Source organism: Theropithecus gelada, chromosome 11 (genome assembly GCF_003255815.1).
Source record: "Theropithecus gelada isolate Dixy chromosome 11, Tgel_1.0, whole genome shotgun sequence".
Classification (NCBI taxonomy): domain Eukaryota; kingdom Metazoa; phylum Chordata; class Mammalia; order Primates; family Cercopithecidae; genus Theropithecus; species Theropithecus gelada.
The window spans coordinates 11,027,936-11,041,301 of NC_037679.1; the positions used below are offsets into that span (position 1 = coordinate 11,027,936).

At 57.5% G+C, this 13,366-nt stretch overlaps 1 long non-coding RNA gene across 1 annotated transcript; it reads left to right on the forward strand.

Moving 5' to 3' along the window:
- Nucleotides 1-7,380: 7,380 nt before the first annotated feature.
- Nucleotides 7,381-11,955, forward strand: LOC112633966. Its single transcript, XR_003121702.1, has 3 exons — nt 7,381-7,750; nt 9,450-9,499; nt 11,920-11,955. It is a non-coding gene; the product is annotated as an uncharacterized LOC112633966 (long non-coding RNA).
- The last annotated feature ends 1,411 nt before the right edge of the window (nt 11,956-13,366 follow it).

Here is a 13,366-nt window from a genome sequence, read left to right on the forward strand (position 1 = left end):
GTCTCCTGGAGGGCCCCACACTTCCCCTCCCCGTAGCCAGTTTTAGGATCCAAGGTCTGTTTGGGTGGCATGTGGCCTCCAAAAGGCTTAAGCCTTAAGTCTGGGTGATCCTGTGTGCCCTGGCCCCAAATATGGCCCCTTCCCGTGCATGGGGGTGGGAGGGAGACATGCCCCCACAGGGCCAGGCCTGACCAAAAGCGAGGAAACAGGCCCAGGCAGCCCACCCAGAAGTCCCCAGCAGCTGCCTCGGCCCCTCCTGCCCTCTTCCCAGCCCTGGGGGGGCTGAGCCGAGTAACTCCAGCTATGCAGCCCGGCCGGTCCACCTGGGTGTAAGTGGGCAGGGCTGTCCTCAAGGGGGTGGCCCCCCCACACCTGCAGGGCCACAGGGACACAGAGGGAAAAAGATACTGGGGGGAGGGTGCTGGAAAAAGACTGAGCGACCACAGCAGCTCCTGTCTGCCTGCTCCCATATGGGATTCTCAGCACAAGCCAAGTCCAGCCCTGAGTGCTTCACACACATGAGTTCATTTAATCCGAGCGAGGACATTATTCTCATGTTGCAGATGAGGAAACTGAGGCTCGGCTAACTTGTCTAAGTCACCAAGCTGGGAGAGATGGCACCCCCAGCAGTCTTGCTCCAGATACTTCTCTGCCTGCCACACCAGGGGTGGTGTTCCCACTGAACAGCTGAGAAAACCGAGAGAGCAGTTCATTCCCACCCTCTTCCTCAGTCTCCCCTCCCCACCCAGCCCTCCTCTCTCGAACCCCCTCCCACAACTTAGCCACCAACCCCACAGCTTAGCATATCTCAAACTTGTTCTCATGGGACTAAATAAATCCTTGCCCAGGTCTGAGAGGTGCTGGCCTCAAGGCTAGGACCTGGGACTCTGGTTAGGGTCTCAGCCAGACTCTGCAGAGTGATCAGAAAGGGCGGCAAGACTGAGACTGTGCTCAGAGGCGTGGGGAAGAGAACGGCTCCCGAGGACCAGATTTCTGCACGACTGTGGTGGCCCCTGCAGCTCTGCACGGCCCCTCCTCCCCTTTTCCTCAAAAGAAGCATATCTTCCATGAAAGATTTTTGGCTTCACAGGACTTGGCTCCATCTGAGAACACGTGAGCCATCTCTAGAAGCGCTGAGTCCCCATCGGTGGAGGCACTTAGCACCAGAGAATGCCTTTCCTGGGAGGGGCACTCCCCGGCAGGTGGAAGGGCTCCCCGCTCCTCTCCACAGTTCTTCTCTGATAGCTAACGATCACTACAAACTCAACAAGTCCCAGAAGGGACTCCTGACCTCCTCCGACCTCAACCTCCCAGCTGCCTTCCCCATTTTAGGCAGCTCCTTTTTTCTCAACAAGCGGCTCAGTCCCCAAAACTCAGGCCTGAAGAGGGCCACAGTGTGGAAGACAGTGGTACAAGAATGGCCAGCCCATGCCGGACACAGTGTGCCTGGAAAGGAAGCCCCTTCCTAGAGGAGTGAGGACCCGGCCACTGATGAAGTGCTGTCTCTCCAGAGAGCAGGGAGGAAGGCGCGGTTTCTCCTGGTGTCCAGAGTTCCCAGGGAGTCCCTCTGCTCCAGCAGAAGCCAACAGACAGGCTGGGTGTGGAGGGAGCCGCATGATATGAGGGCTGGGGAAGCGGGATCCTTTTTCAGGTATAACCTAAATCCTACTAGTTTTCTTTCCCCACTGGCCTGGAAAGAACAAACACCTCCAGATTCTTAAGCATCCAAGGGTCAAATAGGGCAATCGGCTGCAGGTGGAACCTCCCCAAGCAGTGGCCCTTGTCTCACTTTGCTTCTAATGACCACCGACACAGCCTCCCGCAGGAAAGGCAATCTGCTCAGGACTCCTCTGAGGCAAGCCCCTACTGTCAGATGCTGGTCCTCCCCATTACAGCCTCTGAAACCTATCCTGTACCCTCGCCATAGCCTAGAGCCTGCCATTCCCCAGCTCATATGCCCTCTGTGGCTTCCTTCTGCTTAGAGAATACAGGGACAGTGGTCCTAAAAGCGTAGCTTGTCCCTTTGGCTCTTTGCTGGTCCCCAACATCTTGTGAGCTCCTTGAAGGTGGCACCACATCAGAAAATAATGGTTGCTGGATGAATAGCTACCTGGATAAAATATTCAAGGCCTCACAGCCATGATACATGCTAGGCGCTTATGGCAAAGCAACACCAAAGCTGGGGCCACCTTTGGGCTCTCCCTGGCCATGTGGGAGGCTGCAGGTGGTTAAGGAAGCCAAAGCATAAAAGCCCCAGCTCAGAGCCTGGTCCATAGGTGTCCACTGCATGTGTGGGGAGGCTCAGGAAGGCCAATCTTGGCTGGACACCCGCGGGAGCAGCTGAGGGTCACCCAGAGCCTTGCACAGTACTGGACACAATGCGCAGGTGCTCAACACAGGTTTGTTAATAGTAAATGAAATCTCGCGGCTCACATCTGTAATCCCAACACTTTAGGAGGCCAAGGTGGGCAGATCACTTGAGGTTAGGAGTTTGAGACCAGCCTGGCCAACATGGCAAAACCCCGTCTCTACTGAAAATACAAAAAAATTAGCTGGGCATGGTGGCCTGCACCTGTAGTCCCAGCTACTCAGGAGGCAAAGGCATGAGAATAGCTTGAACCCAGGAGGTGGAGGTTGCAGTGAGTGAAGATCGTGCCACTGCACTGCAGCCTGGGTGACAGAAGAGACTCAGTCTCAAAAAAAAAAAAAAAGAAAAAGAATAAAAAAAGAGTCAATGCAGCCTCTTTGTCACATCTTCACATCCATCCCTGATTAATCACAACACTGGGCTGGGGACCATGTGGACCATGTGGCCTCAGTCTGCCCTGGCAGTGAGAGGGGACAGAGGGAGGTATGCTGCTACCTTCCAGATTCCTGTAGGCAACCATGCTGCCTCTCCTCCTGCCCACCTCCCCACCCCCTCTCTGCGCTGACTCCATGTTGGAGGGGACTTCAAAGATGGTCTGGCAGCCTGGCTGCAATGTCTCACACCTGTAATCTCAGTACTTTGGGAGACCAAGATGGGAGGATCGCTTGAAATCAGGAGTTCAAGATCAGCTTGGGCAACATAGTGAGACCACCATCTCTACAATTTTTTTTTAAGATGGCCTGGGCAAGCACTGCTGTGGGCCAGAACTTTCACACACACACATGTCCTTTCCCCATCCTCACTCCTACACCAGAAGGTTGTTCTCTGGAGTCCCTGGGCCCTGAGCCACTAAGCGGGTCACCAAGGTAGGCTTCAGAATCAAAGGGGCAGACTATTTGAAACCAGGGCCACATCACCATCATACGAGGTTCTTATCCTCATTTTAGAAATGATGAAATTGAAACCCAAACAGAAGAAGTCACTTGTCCGGAGTTACATCTGATTAGCAAAAGGGGGTTGCTGAAGCCCAAGGCTTGGTCTCTAGGGTAGGGGTCATGACTGGTCATCATAAAACTGGCTTGGGGCTACAGAGGCAGGCCATGGCCACTGCCCAGCTCTCTCACTCACTGAGAACCCCCACTCTGCCTCCAGCCCTGAAGATGAATATTCCAAAGGCTGACACTGTCCATACCTCGATGGAAAAGGAAAAGACAGAAGGCACTCAGGGGGGTTGCACTGCAGTCTCCTTTCCTTGGCTGAGCAAACTGGGGAAATGCCGGCCTCAACAGTAACCACAGCCTTGACCACCTGCACCTAGAGTCATTCAAGACTAGGACTCAGGTCTCCTAGCTCCTGACTCCTTTCATCCTCACAATATCCTGCTTAGGAGGTGGACACCATTCTTCACTCTATTTTCTCACTTCACAGATGAGATACAGAGTGTTTAACAAGTGTGTGGAAGCGTTAACTATGATTCATCAAGATGCTTATGAAACTGCTCGGAGAAGAGCAATTGCCACTTGTTCCTGGAGACAAATGGACCCTAAAAAAAAAAGTGCCTGGACAGCCTTCTCTCCAAGCCACATAGTCAGAGATGAGATGACCAGCCCAGACCCTGACCCAGCCAGTGTGAACTCTTCCCACTTAAAACCTGGCCTAGCACCTTGGTCTCATACCCTTGGTACCTTGGTTCTGGAGGTCCCGCTGCCAGTAATAAGACTGTGGAGTGAGCACTGGATGGGGAGGTCAGGAAACCCAGGCCGCAGGCATGACTCTGCCCTCAGCACATCAGAGAGGGCTGGACTGGGGTAAGAGTTTCTTGACATAAGGTCCCTATGGGCTTTAGGGGATCCAAGAACCCTCTAAAGCAGAATGCAAAGTCTGGTGTCGATTACTGGAAGTGCATTTTTCTGAGGATGCCTTTCATCAGTGCCTCCAAGGGCTCTGTAAATCAAAAAAAGTTATGGACCCCCAGAATGGTTAATCTTGGAGGCCCTTCCATGCCCTAGTATTCTTGGGTTACATATGGGTTTAAACGTGAAGTACACTCCCCATCCTTCAAGGCCAATTCAGTGGCTGCTGTGGGAAGCTCTAACACATTTCTTGCTTCTTTGACTGAAGGGAAAGACTGGAAGCCCAATGCCACAGAGCCTGGCAGGGTCCCTCTGCCCTGATCTCCCTCACCAGACAGCCAGCTCCCAAAAGGGGGTAGGACCAGCCCAAGGCTAAGATGGCAGATGCCAGCACCCCATGCTTGGCCTTTTGTGGCTCACCCCCCCCCACACACACAGTCTCTGTCCCCTGGAGAGCAGGGGGTCTTAGGGCTGCAGAGCACAGGGGCCCGGGGCCTGGAGTCCACATCTCCCTGCTGCAGCCCTGGAGCTTCGAGGAGCCATACTCCTTCCAGGAACCTGGTTTTCATTAAATCGGGTAAAGGAGTCATTAACTGCCAAGTCCAGAAGAGGCAAAGTTCTGCTAGAAGGCACAGGGAAGGTGAGAGAGACCAGCCTGTCCCTTGCCCTCCCTGGCTGACCAACGGCGGGGGGAGGGGAAAGCAGGGCTCCTAAGGGTCCAGCAATGGCAGCAGTCAGAGCTGGCGGGGAGAGTCGGGGGAGTCCTGGCCCAGATAATAAGCAATTGTTAATGTGATCCATATGGATCCTGACTGGCCTCTCTGTTTAACAGGATGATAATGGCAGGGAAAGAATGCTGGTCTGTGGGGAAGGGAAGGGGCAAAGTCCTCACTGGACTTGGGGGGATGGGGTAGGGTCATGGGGAGGAGGAGGAGGAGGCGAAGAAGGGAAAGGGAGAGGAGGAGCCCCACCCAGGGGTCTCCACCACCCAAGAGCACAGAGCTGTTCACCTGAAAGTGGCCAGATTCCATGCTATGCAGACTGCCTGGCTAAAGGCCCTAACAAAACCCCTTTTATTCAGCCAACCAGTATTTATGGAGCACCCACAAGGTGTCAAGCCCTGCGGCAAGCCCAGTGGGGGCAGGGCCAGGGAGTACATGCTCCACTGCAGTCAAAGCCCAGAGTGGATCCCGCCACAAAGGCGGAAGGGAGCACAGGTGCAGGCCACGGAGGGAGGAGCAAGTGACAGAAGCTCCGGGCTGGGGAGGTGATGCGGAGGAGTCGCGCATCCGAGTTGGGCCCTGAAGAATAAGGAGGTTGTGGAAAGACAGGGACAATGGGGAAGGCATTTGGCTGGAGGAACAGCGGGAGCAAAGGCAGAGAGGCGTGAAATTGCGTGGAGAGAGCCCTAGATCTCAGCAATAAAGCTGCGGCCCCGGCAGGGCAGGGAGGGGAGTCCTGATCCATAAAAAGCTGTGGCCATGGGTGAGCAGAAGAAAGTCAGGAAAGGGCTCTCCGACGCCACACTCAGTCTGGGTGGCTCTCCCCAGCTTTCCCCCAGGCTGGCACTGGAATTGACAGTCACGGGATCCTCACCCAGCCCTCAGCCACACCACGGCCAGAGAATCGGGCAGGGCCTCCGAAGCCAAACTCATTTCTGTGTCTCTCGGCTCCTTCTTTTTCTTCTTCTGGGGTGGGGGTGGGGGGCAAGAGGAACCCCCCCGAGGAGTGCGGGTCATCTAGGCCTCCCCAGAAGCAACTCCTCTGCCCCACACAGCCTAATTCCCTTTGGCCCAAAAGGGCTTCGCCCAGAAGATACTACAGCGAGGACACGAGGGTCGCTCCCGTCTGCCTTGGACGCCAATGGAATCAAGTGGAAAGAAATGAAATGGTGTTAAACATGGGAAAGGGGATTTACGAGGCCTGTCACCCGTCCAGCACAGCCACCCCAGCAAGCCCCGCCCCTTTCCTCGCCCACCCCAGGAAGTCCCGCCCCGCCCCCTGCCCGCGGCTCGCTCGGCCGCCCGGTACCCGCGTCCCACAGCTGGGTGGCGGCGGCACCACAGCACCAGGCTGCCCGGCGCACCCATCCTTGGGGGCTAAGGCACAGCGGGGAATGGCGTCGGCTCCGTACTGAGAGACTCGGGGAGGCTTTAGGAGGATGCTACGGGATTTCGGGGTAGGCTGCGGGAGGGTCTGGGACTCCCTCTGCAGGGTCAGAGGGCTTCGCACCGTGCCATCTGCGGGCCCAGCCCACTCCAGAGACTGGGCGGCTCCACAGGGGAGGCCCCACGGCCCAGGAACCGGGAAGCCCCCCTGCGCCGTAAGCCCAGAACTGGGCTGGAACCGGGTCCCCACTCCTCGCTGTCCGGCCGAGAGCAGGAGACAGCTCCGCCGCCACAGCCCCAGCGGACGACAACACAAACATTCTTCCGTCCTCTATTCTCCTCCAAATTAGGTATCCATGGAGACAGGGCCGGCAGCCTGACAGCCCTACGGCCTAATCCTGATTTAGTGACCGTCCCTTTAACAGCCCACCCACCCGTCCACCCACCCCTGCGTTCCGGGCTGCCGCTGGGCGCAGGGTCCAGGCCGCGCGCTCTCTGCCCCGCGCAGACCCCTTCCCAGACCTCCTCCTCCGGCGGGGGCAGGGGGACCAGAGGGGCTGGGGAAGGGGACCAGCATTTGTTGATCACCTACAGGGTGCTCAACAATCTGCGAAGGACCCTCTGCGGAGGGGGGTCGCTAGCATGCGAATCTCTGTGTAGACCAGGAGAGGGCTCTTGCGGTGGGGAAGTTTGAGGGGCCCTCTCTGGAGGGCTGGGAGCTCCGGGGGTACCCCTTGTTTCCTGTAGCCCCAGGGTGAAGGTGAGTACAGCCTCCTACAACGCCCTGACTCTGAGATGGGGGCTCTGTTCTCCCAGGCCAGAGGAGAAGACATGAGGAGGGTGGGCGCTAGGGGCGCGGGGACCCTAAGTAGCCTCGGTCTCCTGTCACTGCCCCGTCACCATGCTGGGGAATCTCCGGGCCAGTAACCCAGCCCCCACCCCTCCCACACACACAGGGGCCGCTGGACAAAGACCTGACGGAGTGGGAGGGGCCTGCGGGCCGGCCCTCGGGCTCCGGACGCTGGATCCTTCTGGGACCCGAACCCGCAAACCCTGGCTCCCCACCCCCAGGGCAGCAGACGCCCCCAAGCCGGCTGCTCGCTTTCGCTGCAGCCTCCGCACTAGAGGGGGCTGTGAGACCGGTGCCCGTCGGCGGCCGGGCGGCGATCCCCTGCTCTGCCTGCCCCTTCCCCCCGGGAAGTGACCCTCAGCTCCCACGCACCCGCTAGGGTCTCTCGCCGGCCCTGCCCTCCGACCCCTGCCGAGTTGAACCCCGCGACCCGCAGCCCCCGCCCTCTCGGCCCTCTCCGGCCCCGCGCCGGCGGACAAAGCTCCGGACACCCCGACCAAACGGTCACCTCCCCCCGCCCCATCCCGGCCCGCCCGCGGCCCCGTACCTCGGCATCACGGCCGGGTCCTAGGTGAGTGTGCGCGGCCTGGGGGCGCGTCCGGCCCGGGGACCGGGGCGGGGGCGCGGGCCGTGGACGACAGGCCTGGGCTGGGGGGCAGTGGCGCTCACCATCCTGGAGCTGCTGCGCTGCGGCTGCTGCGGCCGCCGCGGGCGGGAGCCGGACTGGGCAGTGGGGGTGGCCGGACAAGGGGCGGCCCCGGCTCCCCCCGCAGGCAAGACCCCCACCCCCACCCCCGCCTCCCCTCGCCCGCCCCCAGCGCCCTCCCTCGCAGGCCCTCGCTCCCCTCCCCTTTCCCTGCTCCTCCCTCTCCTAGTGCCCCTCTCTTCCCCCAACTCCCGCCCCTTCTCTGGCCCCTCCACCCCCGGCTTCTTCCCCGCCCTCCCCCACCTCGCCCCCGCCCCGCCCCGCCCCCACCTCCCCTGGGCTCGCCCAGCCCCTCCTCGCCACCCTCCCGGCTGGCCCCGCCCCCTCCCGCCCCTGGCTCTAAAATAAATTAGCCACAGAGGGGAAAAAAGAGCAAATGACCCTCGGTGTGGAGAGTGTCCTTCGCCACTCTCAGACCCGTCCGCCCCGCCTCTCCCGGCCGTCGGAGCGGGAAGTTGGGGTAGGGGTGGGGGTCGGGCCGGCGGGTAGGGGTGGGGGACGGCCCGGAGACGGGGCCGAGGCCGGGACTGAGCAGCCCAGCCCGTCGAGCGTGTCCGCTGGATGTGGGCGGCTTCCTGGGTCGAAGGGCAAAGGGGAAGGCAGCTGGCCTGGGCCCGCCCCGTCCGCGGGCCGCCGGAGACCCCCTTTCCCAGGACTGCCTTGGCCCCCTGGCCACAGCCTGGAGAACTCTAGCTCACTTTCTACGCCCCCAGGTGAGCTAAGCACCCACTGAGCGCGGGACTCTGCTGCGCCTGCCCTCCCGGGCAGCAGAGGGCAGGACGCACCGCCAGGCAAGGCCCCGGCTCTGCGCTGATGCCACTCTGGGCGCGGGTGGGTGCGGGGCAGGAGGGCGAGCACTGGAGGGGGCAGCGGACTGTGGGGTGTAAAATCAAAACAGAGGGCTCCACTGGAGGGCTTCCCCAAAAGGCGGCAGTCACACTGGGCCAAGCAGGATGACTGGCAGGAAGCAAAGATGAGGGATGAGTCCCAGACCTCTAGTCAACTGAGAGGTATCCAAAGACATTTGTTCAACAGATACACACTGAGTGTTAACTTTGTGCCAAACATTGGACTGGGCACCAGGGATACCCAAAAGAGTCCAAGAGGCACGGCCCTGTCTTCCTGGAGCTCCTAGTGGAAGGGTAGACAGAATTCTGCCCAATACACACACACTCAAGGCTTCATCAGGGATAAAGGCCAGGAACCCTCTTTGCCCCAGGAGAAGGTGGGAGGGGGGCTGTGCTGATGATGGAGGGTCCAGAGAACCTTCCTGATGTTGAGCTTCCAGACATCCAAGGCTACGGTGTTTCCACCCAAGGGCAGTGCTTAAGGATCCTCTCTCCTGTGAGCTTTTTTCCTTTTGAGTGGCTGCCTAGCCTGAGTGTCAGTAGGGCAAGATTGGCCCTCACCCCCTAGCCTGCAGAACTCCAAACACTACCCCCTTCCTTCTTCTAATGCGGATTCCCCTGCAGGCTCTGGGGTCTGACAGGTCTGGGGCACTCCTTTAGGTGCCACCCAGAGAAAGGGAAGGGGAGGGCCTTAGTAGCTCCCACTTCTTTCCCAGCCCACATATGGAAGCAACCAGCACCCACGCAGGTTCTGGAACTCGCCAAGGTCAGTGTCTTTTCCAACTCCACAATTCTCTCTTCCTTTCCACTCCACACACCTGGGCCCTGCCCTGGCACAGGAGGAGGGATGTGTCAAGGCTCAGAGTGCTAGAGTAGCCCCTGGCTTCAGAATCAGGCAGGATGAAGGGAGCCACAGCCACCATGCTAGGAGACTGGAACCCTTGCTGGAAGGATAATCCCAGGATACCAGCTGGAAGGAACTCCTTGAATATTTCCTTATTGTTGGAGCATTGGAGGCCCAGAGAGCAGTGACACACTTGGGGTCACACGGCAAAGCTGGATATAGAATCCACTGCACTTTTTCCACCCCTACCTGTCAGGTTCCCCAAGAGCCAGAGACAGGAACTAAGGGAAAGACTAATATCCTCATGAGCTGGGTGCCTCAGCCAGCAGGATTAGTGCCAGGAAGCCAAGTCTGGCATTGCCAGTGGGGATCCTGCTCTACCATGCTCCAGGGAAGGGGGGATGACAGGAGTGGGGTTGGACTGAGGGGCTCAGCCTGAAGGAAGGAATTGATCATGCGCTCCCCTGGAGTGGGGATCCAGTTCTCCTTCATCTTCTAGGAGTCTGGGAGTAAAGGAAGGACAAGCTTAAAGCTAATGAAGGCCTTGCTGGTGAGATGGTGAAAGACATCGGCCCACTGAAGAAGGCCTTCACTGGACTCCAGGGGCAAGACCAGCAGCTTGGCAGTACTGAGTTTTTTCCAATGGGCAGACTGCTGTGGGTCACATTAAGAGGTTTAGTTAGCAGGTGGGGGTGAGGCTGATCACGTCACCCCTCCACCTCCCACCCCGCACCAGTGCTCAGGTGATGAGGTGTGTGGTTCCCCCTCCCAGAGCTCATTAAAGTCCTGTTAATATATCATCCAGCCTCCTGGGCTGACAAATCCTCAGTCCTGGCAGAAGGCTGTTCATCACATCTCTACCTCCTGCCCTCTTGGGTGGGGCCCTGAGAGACTGATCTCTGAGGACTCTGGGCTGACCCCGCTCCTGGCTGTCCCCAGTCAAGGGATCTGTGCCCTGAAAGCCCCTGCTGAGGTGGTTGTGATCATCCGCAGGCAGGTCAAGTGCCTGGCAATGGATTGGATAATAATAGTGGTAATGATGGCGGTAATGTGTGGCTTCTGCAGAGGGCCCTCCATTCTTTCCCAGCCCTTTTGCTGGTATCCAAGGTGGAGAATCCCACCCCCATCCCGCCCCCAGGGGAGACAGGTGCTATGCTTGGCTGTGTGGCTGAGTGCAGGCACCTGCTGCGGGCGCATGCCTGTGGGTGTGCAGCAGAAGTGTGGGAGTGTGTGACCTTCTTGGTCCAGAGACCTGCAACAAGGGCTTTCTAAAAACATTAAGAAGAAAAATAACTCCGTGGGTCTGGGGAGAATCAGCACTAAGGATTTTGGAGGGAGAGGGGAGAGTTAGAGGGAGAAGTAAAAGCTAGAGAGAGAGGGTGGGAGGAGCAAGTAGGGTGAGGAGGAAGGAAAGAAAAGGGCCCTGGGTGGGGGGAAGGATGGGGTGGGGGGAGGAAGGGAGAAAGAAACGGAAGAGAGGAAGAGGAAAGGGCGGGGAGGCCTCTTTGTGGTCCTCTGGACTGGCCAGTCAGGAGTCATTATGAGCAGGAAAGGAAGGAAATGTGTCCTGGCTTGGGGATTGGGGTGCGTGCCCAGAGGGCACCACACCCAGCTGGGCTCCCCCCCATCACACTTGCCCGGGACTCAGGCTGCTGTCCCCACAAATGGAAGCTCTAGCCCTTCTCATTCTTGCTGTTTGCTCATCAAAGCCCAGTTCCCAGTGCCTCCCCAATCCTGATCAAACCACCCCCAAAACTCTTACTCTTCATGAACATATACCAGCTTTGCCTTCCCACTGTGCTAAAAGCTGTGTCTGGTCTGGATCCTATCCCCACCCCACATCTAGCCTAGGAGCCCTCAAGAGCCTCTAGGCAAACTAGAAAACATGTTCCTCCCTCTGGGCAGATGCAGCTCAGACTTGGGAGGAGGAGCTGGGTGGCTATCAGTCTCCACTCACTCCCTGGGGCCTGACACTTGGGGATCCTCATACCTTACTTCCAAAATCCTTATCCCACACGTGGCCCTGCTGTTTGTTCTGTGAGCAGAAGCACATCTACCCCCCACCATCCTGCAGCATAGCTTTTCAGCCAGCACCCCAAATTAATCCCACCATGTACCTTATAGTAACACAGAAACTCACTAAACACTCATACCTTTTTAATACCTCAGAATCTTTCTGCCTGGAATCTCATTTCCCTACTCTGCCTGGTGAGCTCCTATTCATCCTTCAGAACCCAACTCAGGTATGCCCTTCTCTGTAAAGTCTTCCCTATCTGTCCCGCATCCTAGCAGAGCTAGTAGCTTCACTCCCAGAGCACTTCCAATCCTTTTTTTCCCCCTAGTTTCTAGGGGTTGAGCCCACTCCACCCTCTCCAAAGGCAGAAGCCTCCCCTAAGTCCTACATGATCTACCCTCTAACATGCTAGCCCATCTGGAACCTCCGGAATCCCACTGGGCTTCTTCACTCCCTAAAGCTTACAGACCCAGGGCAAAATAAGGAACTGCAAATCCAAGTGGCCCAGAGGTCTCTCCACCCCCACTCTGCCCTCTCTGGGCCTGAGCCTGACAGGAGATTCCCAGCACATCTGGTTGTACTTAAATCATCCAGCACTACTGGAGCAGGTTCCCTGCTTCTCTCCCTTCAGCCCCGGCCTCCTCCCCTTCCTAAACCAGCCTTCCAGGTCTCTCCTCCAGGATGCCTTCCCTGACTCGCCCATCCTTGGTATCTGCAGCCCACCCTTGAATCTCCACCTCTTTGGGCCTGGAGTCTGCCAGGGTGTGGAAGGGAGGGTGTGTGCATAGCAAGACTCAGTGTAGAATCTCATCCTTCCCGAGCATTGGTCCTAGATAGAAACCCTCCCTTCAGTAAGGAAGGGAGCCAGCCCAGAGCCTCCCCTCTGCTCCCTTGGCCTCAGGGGTGGCTGTCTCCAGTTATGGGTGTGTGTAGTGGGGAGGAACAAGTTCAGATCCAGGCAGAGCCATTCCTGTGGCAACTCTTGCTGTCAGCCATCTTCCAAAGAGCTTTGCAAAATGTTAAAGACCAAAAGAGAAATAAATACAGAGAATATAGCAAGTAGAAGAATGCACAGTCTAGGCCGGGCACGGTGGCTCACGCCTATAATCCTAGCACTTTAAGAGGCTGAGGCGGGTGGATCACCGGAGGTCAGGAATTTGAAAATAGCCTGGCCAAGATGGTGAAACTCCTTCTCTACTAAAAATACAAAAATTAGCCGGGTGTGGTGGCTGGCACTTGTAGCCCCAGCTATTTGGGAGGCTAAGGCAGGAGAATCACTTGAACCCTGGAAGTGGAGGTTGCAGTAAGCCAAGATCACGCCACTGCACTCCAGCCTGGGTGACAGAGCAAGATTCTGTCGCACAAAAAAAAAAAAAGAATGCATAGACTCTAAAGAACAAGTTTGTAACCTACCATGACCTGCTCCACCAGGGCTCCAGGTTTGAATGCTCATTCATTCTTTTATTCAATAGCATGTACTGATGCCTGAGTGTACTAAGTTCTAGGAATAGTGACTCAAGTAAGATCCCAGGGTCAGTGGCGGACAGGGAAAGGTGGATGAACACATGCTGCATGCTGTAATGGACATGAGTCAGGGAGGTACCTGGGTGCCGAGGTTGAAGGTCAGAGACCCTGGGCTGAATCCAACCTTTGTCACTTTCCTGCACTGTCTCTGGGGAGCCACTGAACCTTGGGGAGCCTGTCTCCTCACCTGAAAAAGGATGATGATGTGACCTCACAGGGTCGTGGTGGGATTCAAATGAGATAATGTGTGT